The sequence below is a fragment of the Dermacentor andersoni genome, chromosome 7 (genome assembly GCF_023375885.2).
Source record: "Dermacentor andersoni chromosome 7, qqDerAnde1_hic_scaffold, whole genome shotgun sequence".
NCBI classification, from domain to species: domain Eukaryota; kingdom Metazoa; phylum Arthropoda; class Arachnida; order Ixodida; family Ixodidae; genus Dermacentor; species Dermacentor andersoni.
Genome location: NC_092820.1, coordinates 9,761,057 through 9,787,016, shown reverse-complemented (window position 1 = coordinate 9,787,016; position 25,960 = coordinate 9,761,057). Strand labels below are relative to the sequence as shown.

At 46.7% G+C, this 25,960-nt stretch overlaps 1 protein-coding gene and 1 long non-coding RNA gene across 9 annotated transcripts in view; one reads left to right on the top strand and one right to left on the bottom strand.

Moving 5' to 3' along the window:
• Positions 1-25,960, top strand: part of Plc21C (Phospholipase C at 21C) — a 546,034-nt gene that overhangs the window by 71,794 nt on the left and 448,280 nt on the right. The window lies entirely within an intron of this gene.
• On the bottom strand, positions 9,450-13,056 carry LOC129386022 (uncharacterized). Its single transcript, XR_008613502.1, has 2 exons — positions 12,295-13,056; positions 9,450-9,644 (listed from the first exon to the last, which is right to left on the bottom strand). It is a non-coding gene; the product is annotated as an uncharacterized lncRNA (long non-coding RNA).

Sequence of the window (25,960 nt, the reverse complement as noted above, 5' to 3'; positions counted from 1 at the left end):
GCGATATTATAGGCGTATATCCTAAAAGGGCAATTTTTGAATGTGTACCTTCAGAATATTCTTTATCGAAAGATGGTGGCATTACGCTTGGATTATGTTGCTGGCGTAAGATTCGGGCTGGTGCCTCGGTCGGTGGCTGTCCAGTGCGATATTATAGGCGTATATCCTGAAAGGGCAATTTTTGAATGTGTACCTTCAGAATATTCTTTATCGAAGGATGGTGGCATTACGCTTGGATTATGTTGCTGGCGTGAGATTCGGGCTGTTGCCGCGGCCGGTGATTGTCCGGTGCTATATTATAGGCGTATATCGTGAACGGGCAATTTTTGAATGTGTACCTTCAGAATATTCTTTATCGAAGGATGGTGACATTACATATTGATTATTTTGCTGGCGTATGCTTCGGGCTGATGCCGCGGCCGGTGTTTGTCCGGTGCTATATTATAGGCGTATATCGTGAAAGGGCACGATATTTTTGAATGGATACCTTCAGAATATTCTTTATCGCAGGATGGTGGCATTACACTTTGTTTTGCTGGCGTATGGTTCGGGCTGATGCCGCGGTCAATGGTTGTCCAGGGTGTTAGATACGGGGCCGTTTCCTGAGCCTACTTCGAGTTCCCCAGACCACATCGAATCGCACCACAGCTAAGTAAGGAGCGCAGAAACACGGATGCCACAATCCAGAGGCGCGCACGTGCAAACAAGTTGAAGGCCCCCACTTCGTACGCCGCCGGTGGAGCTATTCAATGCTTGACTGTTCCAGAAAGCGAGGGGATAGCACGGCACTGTTGCAAGTAAAGTGGGTCCCGAAGCAAGACGGCTGTGATGTACCGGGAAGGCGTGGCAGCGTAGCCTTCATACGCCCATTGTGCCGACGCGTTGCAAGCTAGCGAGGCAAGACCGCAGTGAGAAGTAAGACACCGTGAAATTCTGCCCGCCTTGGTCCGCCGTCGCCCCCACTATGGCTATTGTGACGGCGAGTTGTAAGTCAGCAAGGCAGGACCGCAGGGGGACCAAGCGGCGACTCTCTTCGCCGGGTATGACACCATCGCACGGGCGCCTACCATTGGCCGAAAATGGCGTCATCTGAGCGGGCTCGCCCATTGGCCGAACGTCGTTTTAAGCCAAGACACCGAAGGGCTTAAAAGACGCAGACCGGGAGCAGCAGGTGAGCATTCCTAGAGATTCCAGAGGATACCTAGAGTATTCCTTGACTCATCGCTCTCGAACTTCTTGCGACGGGCCACAGCGTCCGAGTTGCTGCCGCCCCGTAATGACTCTAAGACTGTTAATTGACTCTCACTGTAAATAATGTAAATAAACCTCCCAAGTGTTTCATCTCGAAGTCCTCCTCAACTCCTACAGCTGGTTGCTAGCGGTGGGATTTCCTCCAACTCCTACAAGGGCTATATTATAGGCGTATATCATGAAAGAGCGCTGTTTTGTTGAATGGGTACCTTCAGAATATTCTGTATCCCAGGATGGTGGCATTATACTTTGAATATTCTGCTGGCGCATGCTTCAGGCTGATGCCGTGGTTGGTGGTTGTCCAGTGCTTTATTATAGGCGTATATCGTGAGCGGGCACGGTTTTGTTCAATGGGTACCTTGAGAATATTCTGTATCCCAGGATGGTGGCATTACACTTTCATTATTTTGTTGGCGCATGCGTCGGGCTGATGCCGCGGTCGGTGGTTGTCCAGTGCTATATTTATTTATTTAGTACCCACAGCGCCCATTCAGGCATCACAGGGGGGGGGGGGGTACAGATGAAAAACAAGCTTCAAAATTGCAGGTTTGCATAAATTTGTGCAAGTCAACAACACATTATTATAGGCCGACAAAAGAAAAAGCACACAGCTAAGTTGCACGCAGCCATGTCGGACACAGGCACGTTGCAGAGGTCACATGTCACATTTGAAAAAAAAAAGTACATAAAGCACAATGATTACAGAGACTCATAATGGAAAAGCAAAAAAAAAAAAATCGAATAATACGTTGCAAAAAAAAAAGAAACAATGCAGTGATTAAGATACAGTACGACAAGGTGAAAAAAAAGGGACTAAATGAAAATGTCATTTGCAGCTGGGATTGCTTATAGGTCATGATGATTGCTAGACGTACACGGGATATTTATCAAGCCTTAGGGATCAAAAGATTCTATTGCTTTTAATGCAGAAAAGAACTTGTTAGGACAAGAAATTCCTACAACTGAGGAAGGAAGTTGGTTCCACTAACTGATGGTTCTTGGGAAAAAAGAGGTGCTAAAGACCGATGTATTACATTTGTATTCTCTTATCTTCTGTTCATGATCTTTGCGTGCTGATGTGTAGTGAGGCTGGTTTATGTACACGTCACGCGGAATTCGAGTATGAGAGTGATATGTGCTGTGTAAAAGCTTCAGTCGAAACGGCGCTCTTCGAGATTGCCAGTTTAACATTGCCTTAGATTTAGTTGCACTAAACTGCCTGTCATACATTTCTATATCTAGTACATATCTTGCCGCCATGGACTGAACATTTTCTAGTCTTTCTTTGTTGGTTATTGATGAAGGGTCCCACACAGAGCATGGGTATTCGAGCGCAGATCTTACATATGACTTATATAGTAACTCCCGGGTTTGTTGTGGAAACGCACGTGTATTTCGCCGTAAAAATCCCAAGCTCCGACAAGCTTTGCCTACGGTATAATCCACATGCCGATTCCATGATAAAGAGGGGCAAAAGTAAACGCCTAGGTATTTATATTCACACGCCATTTTTACTGGACAGCAGTTTATCGTATATTCAAACTTTCCAGGATTTTTTTTTTCTGGAGAACCTCATACACACCGTTTTCTCGAGATTCAGTTTCATTTCGCATCGCTCACACCACTCGTGTATGGCATATGAGTCGTTTTGAATTATGAAGCAGTCACTTTCACATGTAACTTTACGGTATAATATACAGTCATCTGCAAATAACCTAATATGGGACTGTACATTTTCATTAATGTCATTGATATAAAGTAGGAAGAGAAGGGGCCCCAGAACTGATCCCTGAGGTACCCCTGACGTAACATTACTTATTGCAGATTGTTCGCCGTTTACGACTACATATTGTCGCCTCTCGCGTAAATATTCGGCGATCCACGCAATAACTTTGGGATTAATATTAAAACAGGTTAGTTTCTGCAGTAACAGGTAATGTGAAACGGTGTCGAGCGCTTTTTGAAAGGCAAGAAAAATACAGTCGACCGATGATTTGTCGTCCAGAGCTGCCGCTAAGACATGTGTGAACTCTACTAGTTGTGTGACGCATGATAATCCTCGCCTAAATCCATGCTGATTTGAGTTAAATAAAGAATTACTATCTATATGTTTGACTACTGCAGTATATAAAACATGCTCTAGAACTTTACTGCACACAGAAGTTAGTGAAATAGGACGGTAGTTATTAATAATGTTGCGAGGGCCAGTTTTATGTATAGGAGCAACCGATGCCATTTTCCAATCAGCCGGAAGTGAACTGTGTTCCTAGGACTTCTCAAAAATAATTTTCAAATACATTGACACTATATGAGAGCAAGACTTCAACATAAAATTGGGTAAACAGTCAGGGCCCGCAGCTTTTGCACAATTTAAATCACGAAGCAGTAATTCAATCTCCCAAGCTTCGATCACTATTTTAGGCATGGGTGTGCATTCGTGTTTCAACAATTTCAGATCTTTCCGAGAATCTGTTGGGGCAGAGAACACTGATGTAAAACAAAGATTGAAAAACTTGGACTTTTCTGTGGCGTCGCAAATTGTAACATCGCCATCGGTCAAAGCGGGGTTAGAAATGTTGTATTTTTTATTTCGTTTTATATGCTTCCAAAGTTCCTTCGGACTTCGCTTTATCTTACTTTCTATTGTTTTAAAGTAGGCTGATTTTTGGATTGTAGCGTTGTTCACTTCCCGCGTTGCCAGTTTTAGTTTACAAAAGTTCTCTTTAGAAGGGTGTCGTTTAAATGAACGGTAAATTCTTTGCCTACGCTTCACTAAAACATTCAGTTCTTTAGTGTACGATGGCTTACTTCGATTACGCCTTCTAGTCAATACCCATGACGGAGCAAACCGGTTGCGCAGTTCAAAGATTTTTTCTTTAAATAGAACCCATAGGTTTTCCACAGAATAATCCGCAAGTGTTTCGAACACAACGAAATATGCTTCCAGTGAAGTATTGATTGCTTGGATATCAGCCTTGGCGTAATTGTACATGCACCGACTCTTCTCACTGTAAACGCTTACATGTTTCATATTTATTTCGCTTAGCACGACGTCATGATCACTTATCCCTAGCAATATTTCAGTGTTCTGGACCATTTCTGACATATTTGTGAAAAAAAAGATCTAGAATATGACTTCGACGCGTAGGTTTCAGCACAGTTTGTCTTAATGAAAGGAGGTTCATGAAATCGGCAATTTCAGATGTGAAGCTAGGGGAGCTTCCAGAGGCTATCGGCTGTTCATTCCAATTGAGATTAGGTAGATTAAAGTCCCCACCCACAATCGGATGTGATTTTTGTAGCTGTGGCAGTGAAATGACACAATTCTCTGGCTGAACCAATTGGTGGCCGGTAAACGGAGCAGACTGACAGGGGTTTGCCTTTCGGGAGCTTCAGCTAACACCAAACAGCTTCACTCCTATCCTCCATAATATTTACGCGTGTATAAGGGATGCGCTGGTCTACCAAGATAAATACACCACCTCCGTGATAATTTCTATCTTTTCTATAAGCTGTAAAGTTATCAGGAAATACTTCAGAGCTTGCTACGTCTTCATTGAGCCATGATTCGGTGCCAATAACTACACTAGGTTTGACCATGTGCACTAAATTGCTGAAAGCATCAACTTTGTTTTTAATGCTCCTACAGTTGACTACCAAAAAGGAAAGTGAAGTCGATAAGGACTTATTGGGTCATTTGGACGGCACAACCTTGTCTGAAAGGTCATCATAGGTGTACTTGATGCCGTCTATGTAGAGTATGTCATGCCTTAATTGCACACTTGCGTCCTTACTTTTGTGTTCCTGAGCAAACCGCCACAGGTTTCGCCTTCTCTTGCGCACTGGCTCGGAAAAGGCTTCCGACATACTGATACCTGTATCTTTCAAGTTCTTGGCCTTTCCTAAAATCAAATGTTTTTCTTTCAGAGACCCAAACCTTGCGATCAAGGGTCGCGTTTTCCCTTCTCGAAATTTTCCAAGTAGATGGGCTTTTTTGATCGACTCAGGGTTAACTTGCAATTTTGTTGCGCATGCTTCCTTCAAAAGCAATTCAGATGATGACAAAGATTCGCGAATATTTGTATCAGGTATGCCGTAGAACACGAGGTTGTGCTGCCTATTACGATTTTCAAGATCATCAACCTTATTTTGGAGTAGCTGTATCACCCCGTGCTGAGCGTCATAAGTGTGCGATACACTCAGTAACGGCGGATTCTAAGTTTGGTAATACTGACATTTTTACTTCAATTGACGACACACGTGAAGTCAAATAATTTATAGCTGCCTTCTGTTCCGCTTGATTCGCCTCAATAGTATTAAGCTTTCGAACAATCACATTTTGCCCATCCAAAATTTTCTGTAGTGTCACATCAGTGCTAGGGCCGGGATTCATTTCAATATCACCACAGAGTATTAACAATAAGAAATAAAAGGCATAACGATGCAACAACAAAATGCGATGCCTTGCGCGGTTTCTGGCGTCGGAATGCATACGTACACAGTTATACAGGATACGGGGTGGAGCCGGAAGGATAAGAACTGCAAATGTTCTACATGGTATACATTCACTAACCTGCACGAGAAGCAGAACATGCGTGAGCGGCATTGCCATAGCACTGCCGGTTCCACGCCCCAGAGGGACACTGCAGTCTGCCGCCTTTTGTAGGCCGGTGATAGTGGCTGTGAACCATGGTTCGTTGACTGTGGCTGGACATATGCCAGATTCCACTGGAGTAGACGTCACCGGCCCACGATCGCGTGCGTTGAAGATTTCGTCGCTGTTGCATGCAAATACTTCGGTGATGTTGGCCATAATCCTGTGGTTGTCGCATTCGTGGCCTGTTGAAAGCGCTCTGGAACTACATGCAACCTGCACGAGAAGCAGAACATGCGTGAGCGGCATTGCCATAGCACTACCGGTTCCACGCCCCCATTATAGTCGTATATCGTGAAAGGGCAATGTTATTGAATGCTAGCGAGACTCACGCCTGTGAGAAGAACGCGGCGCGAGTGCCACAGACAGCTGCCGTGATGGTGGTGACGATTTATTCACCCTTGACCACCTAGCCTGCTTATCGGGTATGCTATACATGCTTTCCACTGTGGCATTTATATACATCTCCATAATCTTTTATTTTGTTCATCCCCGAAACCTCTCCGTCTAGCTTGTTTCACTACCTACGCCTGTAACGGATCCCGTCGTATTAATTTCCTTTCTGCCTTTTTTCGCTCCAATACTGTTCGCTGCTCTTGCTTATCTCGACGGCTGACCGGTTGACGCTTCTGTCCACTTTATATGGAAGCGCTTCTTGGAGGTGCACGTTGCTTACTGCTCTCGCTGGGTGAATCCCTTTGCATTGTATTAGCATGTGCTCAGTGGTCTCCGGATTTTTTCTACAGCGTATACCTCAGCTTATTGCGAAGGCTTGCTGCGGGATGTTTTTTGTCCTTAGGCAACCAACTTGATCTTCAATTAGCAAAAAACTTGTCTTCGTGTTATCGTACAGATTTTTCTTGCTAATTCCTTTCTTCTGATTCCTGTCAATCTCCATTGTCATTTTTTTTTTTCATTCTTTGCATCCAATTCACACTCTGTTTCTCTCACTTTCTTTTTGGGGACTCCTGATTACCTATTTACACTTTCAATGACTCTGTACTTGGTTACCAACTTTCTTGACCTCTTCCTCCATTCTGTGTCCACGCTTTTCAGGTACTTGTTCACATTAAGCCGCCCTTTTATTTTGATCCATGTTCCTCACAAAAGTAATTTTACTCTGCGTTTTTCGGACTTCAAACGAGGCCCAAGCCATGTCATGCCTCATTTGTGGATTTACCGTGGGCCCCCAAAGCCAGTCGGCCTACCGATCCAGACAAGCCATTTTAAGCCGAGAATGTCATTGACGAACCTTAGCGCTGGCACTCCTTTCCAGACGCCATGTTCTTCCTCGTACTCATTGTGGCCTCAAATTACCCTGCGTTTCATTATTGCTGCTGTAGTGCGTGTGCCCCTGTAGTGGCGCGCAGTGGATGCGAATTCTTTCTTTTTTATTCTCGCTAACGACGCGACGAGCAAGGCGCTGAATATAGACGCGCGCCATCCTCGATGCATCGATCGCTCGCCGTCGCGCATTTGCACGTGCGCGCATGTTTTTACGAAGCTTCGATCTGGTGCTCGGAAATGGGTGTCTACTTCGCTTTCGGCGGTCGATCAAAGAGAACCAAGAGCGAGCGATGAAAGAGCTTGAGCACTGCGAGCGCGTTTTTCTTCCGACTAATCGAGGGGAAAGGCGAGCCCAGCAGTTTGTCCGGTTCATTAGTTGCACCGGCCGGCTTTGACGTTTGGGCTGGTTCGAGCCGGCACTGGCGTGTTTCTCGCGCTGCCGCTGTGCCATATGTGCGGCACATATACGCCTGCGCATGGACGCGTATATTTAGCTCGCATGGATCGCGCTTGTAGCCGGTGCAATTTTTAGTCTCGCTTCTTCGCGAGGGGCCGAAAAGCGGTGACCACGAAACGTCGATGGCGGGCATTATGTTATCGCCGCTGCTTTAATCGTTGGATACGTTCATTGCGATAATTTATTAGAGTGGATCATAAAGAGTGAAATATACGCGCGTTTGTACTTGCTGGCGAGCACACCGTGATGGCAGCTCGCTCCGTGCTTTGCTGCTGCACCAGCCACGCAGGCGCGCGCAGGGAGACGTGTCGAACTGGAAAGAATGCCAGCCAGGGGACATCGAGGAGGGCTGCGAGGCACAGCCAAGAAACGCGAAGCTTAGTGAGTCTGCGAACATCCCCGTAGACGCTCCTGTTGCCAGAGCCCTTAAACATAGCGGCGAGCTAAAGTGGTTTCATGTATAACCGCCTTCTTGTTACGCCCGAGAACACCTTATGCGAAAAGGAGTTTTGCCGCTCACACGCCGTACGGCGTGATGTGCTTTGAGTCAGCGTTTAATATTAGCATTGCTTTCCTCAGACTGTACGCAGTCAACTAGGCTGCAAAGATAGAGAGCGAGCACGTTCTGCCGGGTGCTCGAATAATGAGCACTTGGCGCGGACAGCCGCTGCAGCTGTGTGGTAACGTTGTCAGGATACGTTGGTCTAAGCGGAGCGTAAACGTCAAACTAAAAACACGGTGCTTCCGAACCGTAACAAAACTAGAACCATTTAAATCATGCTGACCCGTGTAAACCGGATGCGGACGAAGCCATGCGGCGACACAGCTGCCAGCATTAATGTCATCATGATTGTATCAACGGCGATACTACGGTTTCAGGTTAGCCCAGCAGTAAGAGTTGACTGCCAGACAGATGACGCGACTTGTAAGTACAACATTGCTTCTACAATAACTACATTTATTAATCGGTTACCATAGTGTTTTGTCAAGTTCCCTGTTCAAGAGAAAAGCTAGAGACAGAACAAAGGGTAAATGAAAGAGAAGGAGGTTATCCAGGACTTAGCCCGTTTGGCTAGCCTTCACTGGGGAAAGGGAAAACCGAATATAAAGATTAAGAGAACAAGAGAAACTGCGCTGTGGACATCGCCGATGTAGTAAGTTTTCTGCTCTATATCACAGACGGTCACTCAGAAAATGAAATTCTTTGGTTTTACGTGCCACAACCGCGATCTGATTGAGACATGCCGTAGTGGTGGACGCCGGATTAATTTCGACCACTTGGGGTTCTTTAACGTGCACGGTACACGGGCGTTTCTGCATTTCCCCTTATGAAAATATGAGATGAGTTTTGACATCACAGCCGTTAGACTTTATGATGAGTTTCTTTGGAATTTTCTGATGTATTCCTAATGTCATTCTAAAACATATTGGCCACCGTCTTTCTGTAGAATTCTTGAGGAGTGCTTTTCTTGTGAGCATGAAATGTCTTCCTAATGTGCGCTCCAAAGCAGTTTTCTTGTGACTTTCTCATGTCTTCCTAATGTATCTCTAATGAGCTTATATATTAGACTGCTGGTGCTCATAGCACTCTATAACAAAATTGGCCACCACGTGTGGTAACATTTTCTCATGTGTCCCAATGGCAGTCAGATCTTATTTAAAGATGTTACCTGTGCGTGATTGTCTTTGGCGCTTGATATATGCTGCCTGTATGCATGTATGTCCAGCGAAGATGCAGCACTTTTGACAACATGTACATGGGCCCTACATATGCTGCATGTTAGACATTACTCAACGAAAGAAATTTAACAAAAACATTTATTGGGCATATCAATGCTTCCTTAAATGCAGAAGGAGGTTAAATGAAAGAAAAACACAGTATCAGTCTGGTTACGGATGTGATATTTTCCTTTCATTTAATCTCGCTACTTATCATTGAGGAGAGGCTGTGCTTGAGGTGGACTGTCATCATCTTGAAGTAAGTGCACGTGTACCCTGTATGGTAGAAAGGACAGAAAATTAACAAAACTTGGCAATCAACCACAGAAATACACGCTGTATCGCTTGCTGCAGAACGAACTGGAGATGTTATAGCTAGTTCTGCGAAAAATTTATGTGGTGTCGGTTCACACAAAGTTGTTGAGGAACCAGTGTGGCCTTTGGGTGCAGCAGTAACTACAGTAAGCAGAAATTGCTCTTGGCTGTACAAATGTGCAACGTGGATCAGCTGTGGCATGAGTACATGTCATGAACTACTTCAGCTATATCGGTTTCCACTTGACAAAGGACAGCAGTGTCTGTGGATTGCTAGCGTGAATGAGAAAATCTCACTAATTACTTGGCATGGAAATGAGCGTAAGAGTGTTTGTGTGCGGGCAACCCAATGCATCCCAGAGACATCCAAGTGTTAGTCGTTATAGAATATTTGCATCAGCTACGGGCACAGTTCTCATACATTTCAAGCCTACTATGTCATGCCTTTGTTGGCCTCCTGAATGCCCATTCAAGAAATACACCACACCATGTCTGGGGTTTTTTATCGTTTACACCCGAGCGCTGCTTTCAGAGGGAGGGCACAAGTTGAAAAACAAATGCGTAGAAGCATGATAAACAAGCTTTGCATAAAAATAATTAATAAATATGTATGGTGGTCGCTATCCCACCTCATTAGAGAGTATTCCTCTTCGTCATGCAATCATATTGAGCGTTGACTGACACACGTCCCATTTTTGGATGTGGTATTCCTCACTGATTTTGTTGTATCAATCGGTTGCCATAGGTGAACGAAACAGATAAACAATCTAAATCCAGTGCACAGCTTGTCGTGTCAATGCATGGTGAAATGGGACGAGCACACTGGTCCTTTGAGTGAATTATGGTGCTCTCCTAGGCGCATGCTGAGGCACCGGCTAGTCAGCGTGCCCGACGTACATTGGACCCAATATGCATGTGATCAAAAGAATAGCCTACATTACCCCTGACAGATACGAGACAAATTTTTGGGTATCTTTAACTAAGCAAGCCTCCAATGCCTGGCTGCCTTTGTCAATTCACTTGTGGACTGCAATGCACATATATTTCCAGTAAAAATAAATGAGGCAGCATATGCACAACAGTCATGTTGTATGGTCTCCCTTCCCTCGCTGCGCAAATTTTGTCCTGAAAAGTTACATGAACTGATTGAATTGAAAATTAAATTGAGAAAGGCAAGGAGGCAAGCGAGGCTTGCTTGGTTAAAGGTAGCACCAAATTTGTCCAGTACGTGTCAGAGGCACTATACTGTATTTCTTTCACATGTGGTCAAAGGTACATAGCGCAGACTGGCTAGTGCCTAAATATGTACCTATGCGATCACCATATTTCACTCAAAAGACCAGTATGCTCGTCCGACTTGGCCACACATATCCGCGATGGGGCCTCAGGCCGGATTAGGATTGTTTATCTGTTTTCACCCATGGCTGAAAATTGGCAAGAGAAATCAGTCAGGCACACCACATAAATAACAATAAGTGTGAGCCAGCCCCCATTATCAATGCATGAAGAAAGGCATCCTTTGTAGATTACAAGGGATGGAAATTAGTCTGTGCCTATTTACTTACTTCGTTTTGAGCAAACACCGTTTATCATGATTTTATGCCTCTGTATTACAACTTCTTCCACCCCTCTCAAATTAACTGGTGCACAACATAAGCGCACATCCAGTGCTATTTTTGTTAATCCTTCCATCTACTTAAACAGTCAGTTGTTAGCCAAGGTCAAGTTGCATGGCCTCCCTTCCCTCGTTGCGTAAATTTTGTCTTGAAAAGTTACATGAACTGATTGGAAAATTCAAATGGACACTACAAGTTTCGCCGAGTGGACACAGCTGGTTCTCAGAAATGCACAAAAACGGTGATGGGTATCTGTTGGCATCCTGTAGTGTGTGCAAACTAGCTGTGACATTGCTGCAGTAGATACACTCACAACTGCTACAATGCCTACCAGCATGAATAGGGGCAGCTTGCAAAGAAAAGAATACGAAGAAAGTGAGAGAAAAAATAGAAAGCTTACCAGAAAACACCTCACTACTTAAGTAACTGCAGCACAATGAATACTGGCCTTCCTATTTCATTTCAAGAAACTCGAGTTCATCAAATGTGTATTTGCCAGAGACAGTTATTCTGAGAACAAGACAGACATAATTGTAAATATCAATGTTAAACAATGGTATGCACACTGCGTGCTCAGACCTTTGAGATATATGGCACACTACACTTCGAATTCTTACATGGACAAAAACAGCACATGTGTGTATCATAAGCAGAAAGGAAAACAGGGAAATATATGCTACAGCATAGGAAACAGTTCCAAACAAATAAAACCGAAATAAAAAAGAAACATACTATGTAATAGGCAAAAATAAAATGGACTTGCAGCCAAGCAATTGATGCGAGAAAAATACTAAACGTCAGGACATGCGAGGTGTAGTTTTAACAGAACCAGATAATGTGTGCATAATGTTACAAACACAAATAAGCAACAAGTGGAATAAGGTTGCATAAATATTTAGCCTATTTAGCAAGATACATTAAGTAATATGTCGATACACTTATCCACTAATGATACCGAGATCCTACTTTTGTGAACACGTACACTCAATGCATACCTGACATGTCCATCCAGATTACACGCCGCGCTGCTGCAGCCATGGCCACGGGTTATGTGGACGCTGTTGTGGGTCACGGCTTCACCACTACAAAGAGAATTCTGTGTTAACTTATAGCTGTGGCACAATAAGAACACATGCGCGTAAGTCAGCAAGGCAAGACCGCAGGGGGACCAAGCGGCGACTCTCTTCGCCGGGTATGACACCATCGCACGGGCGCCTACCATTGGCCGAAAATGGCGTCATCTGAGCGGGCTCGCCCATTGGCCGAACGTCGTTTTAAGCCAAGACACCGAAGGGCTTAAAAGACGCAGACCGGGAGCAGCAGAAGAGGATTCCTAGAGCATTCCTTGATTCATCTTTCTCGAACTTCTTGCCACGGGCCGCAGCGCCCGAGTTGCTGCCGGCCCGTAATGACTTTATGACTGTTAATTTCTTTGTACTCTCACTGTAAATACTGTAAATAAACCTCCAGTTTTCATCTCAAAGTCCTCAATCTCGGCCAACTCCCGCACCCAACGGCAAGGTCAACAATCTGGGGGACAGTAATTGGGATTGTCCTCCAGATCCAACATCGGTGAGAAGCTTTAACGGGAAATTTTACGGCGACATCGCCGGTTCCGTTTGCTTTTAGCGTCTCTCGCTGCCTTACCTGTCGGTTACGAACAGTGCGCTTGCTCGTGCCTTCCTCGCTCCCTGAAAGAATTTGCTGCTTGGTATACTGACCGCATGCTCTGAAAAGTGTTTAGGGGATTTGACGCGCCTTTTTCAGCTAAATATTCGGAGGCGGCATTTTCGTTGCTTCTGCGGCAGGGCATTTGTCAATGTCGTGTCTTGCTTAATAACTAGAATAAGTATTTCAATACTCCTGCTTAATGGCGTGCAAGAGTACAGAACTATTGCATGTCGTGAAGTGTTCGCGGGACCAGGGACTCGGCACTTCTGGGACTTCGGTTGCGTGGCCGATGCGATCTCGATTTGGTGTCGTGCCGGGGCAGTTATCAGGACAAGTTGAGGGAAGGAAAAAAAATTTTCTACAAGTATTTACATCATTCAAGGATCTCAGCCAACAGAATGCGGTGCTCCTCGGTACGCCGGCTAAACTACACAGGTTGCGGTCCATTCCCTTTTTCCCGTTCTCCACGCGGTGGCCAGAGTCGCATAATAATCGCGAATACGAATCACGAACATCGTAATTCACGAACACGCACTTGTACTTGGGCATAGACGGTTCCTTTCTCCCTTTCAAATGTCAGTGTCCAGTTGACGGCTCAGGAGTGCTGAGGTTGGGTGCTGACAACCGGCCACACCTCTGGCAGCCCTTTTAAAAATTTCGCAGTTCGTTGAAACTCTCCGAACCTGATCGGCGTCTGCAGCCGTAGAGGGGAGACTGCCGCCCCCCCCCCTCCCCCAAGAGAACCAACCCCCACATCCCTGATGGGGGCGAAATGCGAAAACACCCGTGTACTTAGATTTAGGTACCCGTTAAAGATCCCCAGGTGGTCGAAATTTCCGGAGTCCTCCACTACGGCGTGCCTCATAATCAGAAAGTGGTTTTGGAACGTAAAGCCCCATAATTTATAACCCCCACATCCCTCACCCCCACAACAGCACCGAGTGGTGTTGTGCCTTTGTCGCCTTCACAAGCGCACTGTCGCGGCGGTGAGCACCCGCGGTGCGAAGACTGTCTCCACCGGTCGCGGACGCCTGCCACCCTGCAGGGGCTCGAGGCAAGCCCGTTGGAAAAAAGCTCCGCCGGCCTCTGCCAGCGTAATGGACGGTTTACATAGGGTGACTCGATGTAGCGCGCCGCCGTACAGGGTGGAGACACCTTTTAGCCTGCGCCGCGCCGCCGTTTTGCTCCGCGGTCGCCATATTAGGGCGAGTCGCTTGCTGCGCCCGTTTCTTCCAGCGTTGGTAAAGCAGCATTGTTGGGGAATTTGCGAAGCTGCTGTGTTGTGCGCCAGGTGCTTGGCGATTAAACTGTGTTCAGTCGCAAAAACCAGCATGCCAGGGTGTTGTGTACCGTGTAAGAGTTGAGGAGGACGTCGGGATGAAACACTTGGAGGGTTTATTTACATTATTTACAGTGAGAGCCAATTAACAGTCGTAGAGTCATTACGGGCCGGCAGCAACTCGGACGCTGCGGCCCGTGGCAAGAAGCTCGAAAGAGATGAATCAAGGAATGCTCTAGGAATGCTCTCTTGCTGCTCCCGGTCTGTGTCTTTTAAGCCATTCGGTGTCTCGAAGACACGTCACGTGCGGCCAATGGGAGAGCCCGCTCAGGTGACGCCATTTTCGGCCAATCGGCGAGCCCGCTCGGGTGTCGTCATTTTCGGCTAATGGTAGGCGCCCGTGCGATGGAGTCACACCCGGCGAAAAGAGTCGCTGCTCGTGTGTTTGTCCGAGGGCTTTCTTCTCCCTGCGTTCTTGCCTTGCTGACTTGCAATGCGCCGTCACAATAGATGGATGGGGGCGACGCCCCCAGGTTTTCACGGCGCATTGCAGCCGCCTTGCTTCGGGACCCACTTTACCCGCAAGAGTGCCAGGCTCTCGCTTCACTTTCGGGAAGAGTCAAGCAGTGAATAGCTCCACCGGCGGCACACGAAGTGGGGTCCGCCAACTTGTTTGCACGTGCCGTGCCTCAGGAATGTGGTATCCGTGTTTCTGCGCTCCTTAATTAGCTGTGGTGCGATTCGATGTGGTCTGGGGAACTCGAAGTAGGCTCAGGAAACGGTCCCGTATCTAACAGCTCGTCCTCGCCCCGGAAGTTCGGAATGGCCGGTGAACTCAATTCGCTGGCTACGAGGAACGCTGAAAAAACCTGCAGGGTACTGGTGTCGAGCCTCGTTTGACGAACTTCGGGATCCTGGGCCCTGGAGAACATACGTCAAGCAAACAAAACAACACAGCGCTGCACCACGTGTAAGCGCAGGCTCTTCGCCCCTGACTCGCCAGGCTATTACTGAGTCAAAAATGAACCCTGACCTTTTATTTCCCCAATTTCGACAAAGCAGCTCCAACCACCTTCCCAAACCGCTATCCATTTCACCCCGAATGCCGACAAGACCAGAGTGTCATTGTTGTAGCAAACCAATGGGTCGTTGCTGTTGCAAACAAACGATAAAAACAGCCGAACATAACTTAAGTGGCCTAATTACACGAACAGCATGTTTCCAACCCTAACGCAGTGGCGTACTTATCTCACGTATTGTTGCCGCTGAACAGTCTGGCCATCTTCACAAGTACGTAATCACAAGCGCGTTAGCTTTGTGGTCACTAATCGGAACGCGTACTTGCGTCGTAGGCAAACGTTTCATTATGCTTACTTACGTTTCTTCCTTTAGTCCCTACAGGACACGTAACCTAAACGAACAATTAAACTTTCGGGACTTAGCACTCCGCAGAACCCTTAAAATAATGCGTCTTCTAATAACTAGTTTCAGGCACGCTAACCAGAGAAGTCAGAACACGGCTGCCCTCAACACACACGAGCAACCCAGTCAAAAACCTTCTGCTTCCTTCCGTCCCCACAGGACACGCGCTAATGGACCTAAAAGCTCTCCCCAGTGCAAATGATGCACACGCTGAAAATCTACGCTCTTAACCTTAGAAGATAAAAAAAAAACACATAAAAGAAGAAGGTTAACTAAAGCACACGCGCGTTGCGATAGGCCTCTCACCGATAACCTTGACACTCAGGTTACTCACACACACACACACAAAAAAAAAGAAAGCCTATGTACTCATTAATGAACACCTCACGATACTACATGTTTACAAAAAACGCGTCTTTCAAATCTCGAGCTTCTCAAACAAAACATAAACAGAGCTCATACCTTGCATATTGAAAGAAACTTAAATCGCGAAAATTATCCGAGTGCTCAAAAATAAAACAAAACAGAACGTTGCACTTCTACGGAAGCTCTGTTTGCCTCCCGTTCCAGACGCTTACGACTGACTCATGCTTTTGAGCCGTACCCGAGGTGGTCGCGGTCCGAAAGCTACTCTGGCTACCGAGGAACAACAAAAGGGCTGACTCACTATCAGCTCCCCCAAGACGTTATAGTCCCCTGCCAATTTCCGTCCTGGCGCCCCGCTTTCATCACGACCTCGATTGACCGCGTCGCTACTCCCCACCTGGTCTCATCTTGCCACCTTGCGCTTCTTTGTACTACACGCTGAGCTTCGAAGAGAACGACGGAACTTTAACTGCCCCGTGCCCTTTGTCCGCGTCCGTGCAGAACATGCTTCTCGGTCTCCTTTTGACCGGTGGCTCGAACGTGTTGGGTGCGTCAACATCGTCAACGACGACCGCACCTTTCTTTTCCTCGCGCCTTGGCTTTTCGCGCCTTTCGCCGTCTTTGGCTGCGCTACATTAGCCACCGCATTCCGATCTTTAGCGCGCTTCTTTCTGCGGCGCTTTTTCTTGGAATTCCCTTTTATGCCGGCCTCTCGCGCCTCGTGCTGGCCGTTACACATTTCGTCGGCACGGATCGGTCTCTTACTCGCACAGTCTGAGTGATTTACATTTAAATCTACTCTCACTTTGCCTCGACTGGCGGACAGCTCAACCGACTCTTGAACAATGCAGAAGGCTTTACTCGAATTATGCAACTTGCACTCTTGCGAACTGCCCTCTACTGCATTGCCCAGCTCACGCTGTGCATCGGCACACAGCCCGTCGGTATCGATCGCTGTCTCACGCGCACAGTCCGAATGATTAATAACTGAATCATCCCTATCTAGGCTATCTAGACTGGCGGAGAGCTGCACCGGTGCCTGAACAATGCAGTTGTATTCTCTTGAGCTACGCAGCTCGCAATCCTGAGAATTACCCTCAACTGCATAGTCCAGCTCGCAATTCTCTTCGGCACGCAGATCTGACCTGACATGGGTGCTCCAGTCTGTCGGGTCAGCGGTACTCTGTACTTCGTTAACTAACCCGTTAACGTTACCTGCAACGCACACGCGCGGTGACTGTGCCAATTCATTCACAGCTGGCCTAGCTGTCTCTACAGTGCTCTGTTGGCACAGCACCTCGTCGCTTTCGCTACGACCTTTAACTGCCTCTGTTGCCACTAAGGCATCGTTAGCAGCTAGCCTTTTCCTTTCACCTATGAAGGTGCCACTAATCTCACAGGCAGTACTCTTCTCGTCGGCTTTTGGCGAAAATCCGCTAGACACTTCATCATTCTTGTGCTCTGTACTGCCTACAGAATTATCAGACAGCCTTTGTCTCTGTGCCATTGACTGATCAAAATATTGTAGCTGTTTGATCAATGCTGCTATCTCTTTCTCGTGCTTTTGCTTACGTTCGTGACTCTCACGCTTACGTTGACGACGCTCACGCTCCCGTGGTTCTTGTATCATCTCCCAAGCAATCTTAATGCTTTCATCATCATTTCTACTATCTTGAATTGCCTTTATAATAGCTGGCGTTTTCATCTGTTCCTCCGCCTCAACTCCCAAATCGTCGCACACCAACAAGTCTAACCTCGTCGACCTTCTAAGATCCATGGCAGCTGCCCCGACTGGTGGTTAGAACTGTTTTCCTTAATTAATTTGTGCAAACACACAATGCAACAAATTCCCGATTCCTAGAACTATCAAAATGAACACAAAACATTTGAAGTCTGGCGAATCAAAAGGAAAAAAAACCACGCGCTCACTTACGGTTGCAGCACCCTGCCATCCGGTTCATTGGTCTGCTGTTCGCGGTTCCTCAGGACTCCCTGGGTCGAAGGCTCGCTCTTCTTCGATACTCCCAGTTTCTTAGGACCTCTTTCGACGAAGGCTCTCTCTTCTTCGCTCCTCCCGGTTCCTCGCGACTCCTTTGGACGAAGGCTCTTTTTCGCTGTTCCGGGTTCCTCAGGATTTGTGTCGACGAAGGTTGATCCGTAGCGCTGCCACCAGTTGTTGCATTTGGAGGCGATCTCACCGCTAGCAACCAGTTGTAAGAGTTGAGGAGGACGTCGGGATGAAACACTTGGAGGGTTTATTTACATTATTTACAGTGAGAGCCAATTAACAGTCGTAGAGTCATTACGGGCCGGCAGCAACTCGGACGCTGCGGCCCGTGGCAAGAAGCTCGAAAGAGATGAATCAAAGAATGCTCTAGGAATGCTCTCTTGCTGCTCCCGGTCTGTGTCTTTTAAGCCCTTCGGTGTCTCGAAGACACGTCACGTTCGGCCAATGGGAGAGCCCGCTCAGGTGACGCCATTTTCGGCCAATGGTAGGCGCCCGTGCGATGGAGTCACGCCCGGCGAAGAGAGTCGCTGCTCGTGTGTTTGTCCGAGGGCTTTCTTCTCCCTACGGTCTTGCCTTGCTGACTTGCAATGCGCCGTCACAATAGATGGATGGGGGCGACGCCGCCAGGTTTATTACAGCCGCCTTGCTTCGGGACCCACTTTACCCGCAACAGTGCCAGGCTCTCGCTTCACTTTCGGGAAGAGTCAAGCAGTGAATAGCTCCACCGGCGGCACACGAAGTGGGGTGCGCCAACTTGTTTGCACGTGCCGTGCCTCAGGAATGTGGTATCCGTGTTTCTGCGCTCCTTAATTAGCTGTGGTGCGATGCGATGTGGTATGGGGAACTCGAAGTAGGCTCAGGAAACGGTCCCGTATCTAACAACCGCTGTGTGCTGGCTCGACAACGAAAGGCTTTGCGCTGTTCTTGCTTTCCACGAGATAGGGAACGGAGAAAAGTATGAGAGGCTAAAGCGAGGAGTATAGACTGGAATGCGAATGATAAGTCGAAGATCTGCGAGGTAAGCCATAACGCCTATGCTGCTTCTTATAAGAGTATTATTGCACCTAGCTGTCCGCTTTTAGGTACCAGCATTGTGTGGTTAGAATAATGCCGCGAAGCTTGCTTTTGTTTGATCATTCTTAAAGCGGCCGGCACGCCGCTTTATCAGTTTTTCTGTGACGCGAGGTGCGACCAGATTTATCTCGATTGATCCGAGCCACGCGCAACTATGTCGGGTTCCAGAATTTTGTCGTTGTCTTTAGCTTTTATCTCGAAAGTTCCTTGTCGGCTTTAACTTGACCTCGGCTGAGAGCGGCGCTCATCCTGTTCATCAATGACAGCCGAGCACGTTTGCTGCTGTTTGCGCAAGTCAGGCTAGTAAAGTGTTTCTTTTAGGAGCCTCAACTCAACGCCAACTGGTTGCTGTTTTGTAGCAAGAGACCCATTTGAAGCCAACTCTGTTATGCACCTTATAAACTCTCTTGCCTGGCAGTACTGAAAGGCGTTCCGTTATAAAGCAGTCAATCAAGTGAAGTAATTCATCGCTTTGAGCCTTTCAGTTGGCGAACGCGGACCTAGCTGCACAGTAGTCATTTCCTCTGAGATCTATGCATTAAAGCACACGCTATTTTTGTGTGGAAGAAGCGCTTAAGATTGCCAGTAAATGTGCAAGACGTTTGTACACCTGAATTTACTGGCGCAAGCGCGTCCTAAGCGAGCATATCTGGCGACCCTGCATTGCCCGCCTACAGTGTGCTCGCCCCAATGTGGCGCTCACGAAGGCAGTGTCGCCACCCTGTACGGCGTCCCGCTACATCGAGGCACCCTGCGGTGGATGGATGGATGGATGAGCGTCCCCTTTGAAATGGGGCGGTGAGTTGCGCCACCAAGCCCTTGCTATTATACTGCCTAATGTCCTACCTAGGTTAAACAATAAAAAAAGAAAACACTATGCACTCCCACAACCAAATTGTCTGATCCCCTATTGCGAACTGTTCTTTTGTACGTCTCCGTTTCTTTTCTTCGTTTGCCTACTTTTCTTCCACCAATGCTCGAATCGCCTCTTACTAATCTCCTATTGCGGACATGTTTACTTTTATACTGCTTTCGCTGAAACGAAGGGCTTCAAGGAGGCTAGTGGTGTCTAAATCGACCGCTGGGTAGACCTCTTCACATTCTAATAAAACATGCTCCATAGTTTCCTTAGTTTTACCGCAGCAAGCACATGCTTCTTCTTCCTTCTTATATATCGATTTATAGGTGCGTGTTCTAGAGGATCGCGATCTCACTTCGAAAAGTAATGAGCTTCCATTTGAGTTGTCATAAATTGTTTCTTTCCTGATATCGTTTTTTCCTCTTGAGTAGTTACTCGTGGCACGTTTGTTTTCCATTGCCGCCACCCATGAGATTATTTCAGCCTCTGTGACATTCCGCTTGATGGTCTTTGTTGCCGTGTTGCCCACCCTACAGGCTGCATACTTGCTGGTAAGCTTCCTAGTTCTTTTGCTCCACTGTGAGTCACTGTACAGATACCTCAACACTCTCCCAGCCCATTTACTTTCTTCCATATTCCTCATTCGTTCTTCATAGTCAATTTTACTGCGAGCTTCCCTCACTTCAAAACTAGTCCAGCCCATATCAACCTGCACAGCTTCATTTGTAGTCTTCCCGTGAGCGCCCCATGCGAGGCGACCCGCTGACCTTTGGTTCCCATTGAGTCCTGATTGTACGCCTGATTTAAAGCAAACAACCGCATTTCCAAAAGTAAATCCTGGAACCGTTACACCTTGCCCCATACCTCGGAACACCTCGTACCTATTGTATCTCCATAGCGCTCTGTGCTTCATTACGGCTGCGTTTCTCTTCCCATTCACTGTTATTGTTTTTTCCGGTGTTTCCATATATCTATTGCCTTCGTTTATCCATATACCAAGGTATTTATATTCTGTTACCCCAATTATTTCCTGGCCCCATATCGCCACTGTCTGTTCACTGTTTTCATTGAATACCATAACACCTGATTTTCTAGCACTAAATTTCAAACCTAAATTGTTGCCTTCCTGACGAGAGATATTATCCAGACGTTGCAAATCACTTTGCTTGTTAGCTAGCAACACAATGTCGTCCGCATAAAATAAACCTGGAAGCTGCTGCTCTACTACTGTACCCGCTTGTTTGTATGACAGATTAAACCCGATATTGCTTCCTTATAGCGCCCTCTCCATCCTCACCATGTACATCATCAACAGCAATGGGGATAAAGGGCACCCCTGCCTCAATACTTTGTTGCCATCAACTTTCTCCTCGCTCCTCATCCCTTCCCATTCAACGCAAACGGTATTTTCTAGGTAAATCTATCTCAAAAGCTGTAGACAATCATCACCTAAGCCTTCCCATTCCAGAATATCCCACAAAATGTTGCGGTCCACGTTGTCATAGGCTCCTGTAATGTCTAAAAAGGCCACCTATAACGGTCTGCTTTCTACTTTTCATATTTCAATACACTGAGTAAGAACAAATAAGTTATCATCTAAACGCCTACCTATTCTGAAGCCATTCTGAAGTTCTCACAAAATGCCATGTGCTCCTGCAAAATAGTGAGTGCCACCTGTCGCACAACGGATGAAGCTGCAGCGCTCTGCGCACGGGTAGGGGCATACAAGGCGTACAGGAAGAAAGCGACACCCCAGAAAAAGCAACAGTTACAACAAGCTTCAATAGAGGCAAATTCCGCAATGTCACACGCGAAAGGTATTTTTTATGCTTCTTTTCATTCTATGTTAAAAAGTAACCCTAGAGAATTCTGGCAGTTTATCAAGAAGAATACAAAAGACCAAGTGTCAATTCCTGTGCTCGAACACAATGGGTCTCTTGTTGATGATAGTCTAGATAAGGCAGCATGTTTAACTCATTCTTCGTTTCTGTTTTTTCTGCACGCGCACCTAATACTGATTCAATGTTTCACTGCGGGCTTATCGGAGGGGAACCTATGAATGACATCGTCTTCGACACTTGAGCGTCACTAGTGCCACCGGTCCCGATGACTTGCCGAACTTTATGCTTTCCGCTTGTGCAGGCCCGTTGTCTAAATAGTTTGTGCTCTTTGCTAAGTCCTTGACATGCGGAATGTTGCCTGCAGACTGGAAAATTGCCAATGTTGTTCCTATTCCGAAGTCATCATCATCAGCCTGGTTATGCCCACTGCTAGGCAAAGGCCTCTCCCATACTTCTCCAACTACCCTGGTCATGTACTAATTGTGGCCATGTTGTCCCTGCAAACTTCTTAATCTCATCCGCCCACCTAACTTTCTGCCGCCCTCTGCTACGCTTTCCTTCCCTTGGAATCCATTCCGTCACTCTTAATGACCATCGGTTATCTTCCCTCCTCATTACGTGTCCTGCCCATGCCCATTTCTTTATCTTGATTTCAACTAAGATATCATTAACTCGCGTTTGTTCCGTCATCCAATCTGCTCTTTTCTTATCCCTTAACCTTATACCAATCATTCTTCTTTCCATAGCTCGTTGCGTCGTCCTCAATTTAAGTAGAACCCTTTTCGTAAGCCTCCAGGTTTCTGCCCCGTACGTGAGTACTGGTAAGACACAGCTGTTATAAACTTTTCTCTTGAGGGATAATGGCAACCTGCTGTTCATGATCTGAGAATGCCTGCCAAACGCACCCCAGCCCATTCTTATTCTTCTGATTATTTCAGTCTCATGATTCGGATCCGCAGTCACTACCTGTCCTAAGTAGATATATTCCCTTACCACTTCCAGTGCCTCACTACCTATTGTAAACTGCTGTTCCCTTCCGAGACTGTTAAACATTAGTTTTCTGCAGATTAATTTTTAGACCCACACTTCGGCTTTGCCTCTCCAGGTCAGTAAGCATGCATTGCAGTTGGTCCCCTGAGTTACTAAGCAAGGTAATATCATTCCGAAGTCAGGACCTCGAAAATCTGTGTTTAATTATTGACCGGTGTCCTTGGCTAGTGTACCTTGCAACATCTTTGACCATGTACTTTTTAGCAACTTCATGACTCACTTGAATTTGTTATCCTTATTGATCCCTCAGTAACACGCATTTCGAAGTAGTTTTTTTTTGTATTACTCAGATTACAGAAATAACGCACGACCTAGCATCCACTCTTGACAAAAGAGGTTGAAGGCTTTTGACCTAGCGCCCCATTTTTTGCTGCTTGAAAAATTGTCGTGGTACAACATAAATAAAACGGTTCTTGAATGGATAAAAGAATAGTTAAATAGTAGGACACAACGCGTAGTCGTTGGCGGTAAGCGGCCGCATGGTGTTGATGTGTGAGGGGGGGTGGCTCAAGGTTCAGCTTTGGGTCCGCTAATGTTTTTGTTATACACGAATGACATTACCGTTCCCATATCATCTGTCATCAGATTGTTTGTGGACGACTGCGTTTTGTATCGTGTTATGAATGTATGAATGATCCCGATGATAAAAATGAACTACAGAAGGATTTAGACAAGGTTGCAGAGTGGTGTGATAAATGGATCAGGAGTATAAATCTTGATAAAACTGTGCAGATGTGCTTTACGAGACAAAGGTCACCACATGTATATACGTATATCATTAACGGGTCAAATCTCGCATCCGTGTGTAAATATAAATGTCTTGGGGTGTACTTGACCCCTAAGCTATGCTGGCACCGTCATCTTAACTATACAATTGCTAAGGCCTTTAGAGTTCTTGCTATGCTACGCAGGAATGCGAAATGCTTTCCTTTAGAAACTAAGAACTTGCTTTACAAGACTAACATAAGACTAATACTGGAATATGCTTGTACAATCTGGACCTGTGGACTGCGACAAAGAAACTAGAAAGAGTACAAAGCTGAGCAGCCTGTTTCCTGGTTCAAAATTATACTCGGTATTTTAGAGCATCCCAAACAAAAGAAACATTAGGCTGGAATACACTTCAAAATCGTAGAAAAACATTCCGATTGAAATTTTTGCACAATGTATATCAGTCTAAAACCGGCCTCAATCGTGATAGCCACATAAAGCCACCGGAGTAGACTTTTGCCAGGCGCGATCACCCACTTAAGATAAAAGAGTGTGGATGTAGAACGGAGCTTTCTAACATGCTTTTTTTCCTAAGACGGTCATTGAGTGGAACAGGTTGCCTAGTGATGTTGTGTCGCTATCTTCAAGTGATGCCGTTGCTTCAGCTGTGTGACTTGCAATTTTTTTTCCGAACTTTGTGCTTGCGTTACCAGAACCGCTTTGTTTCGCGTCGCGCATGTAGGTTATGCTGTGCTTATCTTCTTTTTTATTTTATTTTTTGTTGCGTCGGCAAATTGCCCTGAACTGTAATTTTTTCTCATGATGTATTCTATATTAACTGCTTGTATTTGTCAAGGATATATGTACTTCTCTCACCCCCCCCCCCCCCCCCCCCCCCGCTGTACTGCCAAATTGGCGGTGTGGGTACTGTGATAAATAAATAAATAAACAAACAAATAAATATAGAGTATGTGGTTAGAAAGCGAGTTTCGTTCTCTCGGCTTCTGCCTCTGCCGCGGCAACCGCGTGTGCTCACTGCGGCAAAGATTACCGACGACCCCGTCACTCCGTTCTCGTACAAGACGTCGAACTGCGACTTCTCGGAGCGTACCATTCAAAGCGCATGACAGCGGCCGCTTTCTAAAACTGCCACTATTCGCCAGCCTCATCGAGGCTCGGCACTGAAGGTCCGTTACAGATTGCGTTACAGACATCGCATATTCGGAGGCTGCTGATGCCAGCACGGGACTGATGCGAGCGACATGCAGTCCTTCCACAAATAGCGGAGTGCGCGTAGTCCCCACACGCTGTGTCGCCGCCTGTACACACTTGGTTTCGCCGACTGGCCGCGCGCGGCGAGCGCCGTTCAAGGTTTGGTCTTTGCTGCCGACAGAGTACAGAGAGCACCAACTCTTTGTTCGTTTCACCGCAATATATCCGGACGCTAAAATGCCCGCGCAAATAAACGCTTTATGACTCGGGGCGTTTTTATTGCAAGCGCCATCGGCTGCTTCGACAGCGACCGTCTCGAGCGATCGGCGGCTGCCGACACTGCCAGCGCGCTGAGCGTGATGCTCCGCTTAGGAGTGTTTATCCTATACTAATACGGCCCATCTGCAACAAAGCAAAGTTTCACTGAACTGTTTGGCTTATTACGACGGTACTTTTTCGCGTACGGTAAGTACGGGAAAGTCTCAAACGAAGCGCCCTTCTCTCGACTGTATGCGCACTAATGCCACCGATGAATACGCCTTGCTCGTTGGCCGTTCGTGTCGCCGATTACGATGAAGCTTCTGCTAGCAACTGAACTCGTAATTTTTTGCGAGCTCTTTAACGCACGCCAGCACCCAAACTCAGTACTCCCAAAGAACATGCGCGCTGAAGGCCTTACTCGCGTTATTAAGTTCCTGCGGTCTACCGGGCTTCACGATAGACTTTAAGAACGCCGCCCCCTACCGCTCTGTAGCCTACGCGGTTTGTTTGTGCCCGTCTCTCTATCTCCCTCTTCCACTCTCTTTTATCTCCCTCAACCCTTCCTCCCGTGCAGGGTGGCCAACCGGAACTGCCTCTGGTGAACCTCCCTGCTTTCTGTGCATCCTTTTCTCTCTCTCTCTTTAACGCATGCACGAAGATTAAGAGGCTAAATCAAAAGTACATTTGGATACATGTACACCGTCGGCTGAAAAGAGCAAACCAGGCGTCGCAGCCCGTCGGCGAGACCAACCGCTCTCGGATGACGAGTTTCGATCGTCGTACGGGGCGCACTTTCGACGTCGCTTTATGATATTCACTACAATTACCGGTCCGCGACAACAGCTGAGCGACACCACTGCACTTTCGCAAGCTCTGCCCGTCCGTCTTCAGCGTTCCGCATTCCCGG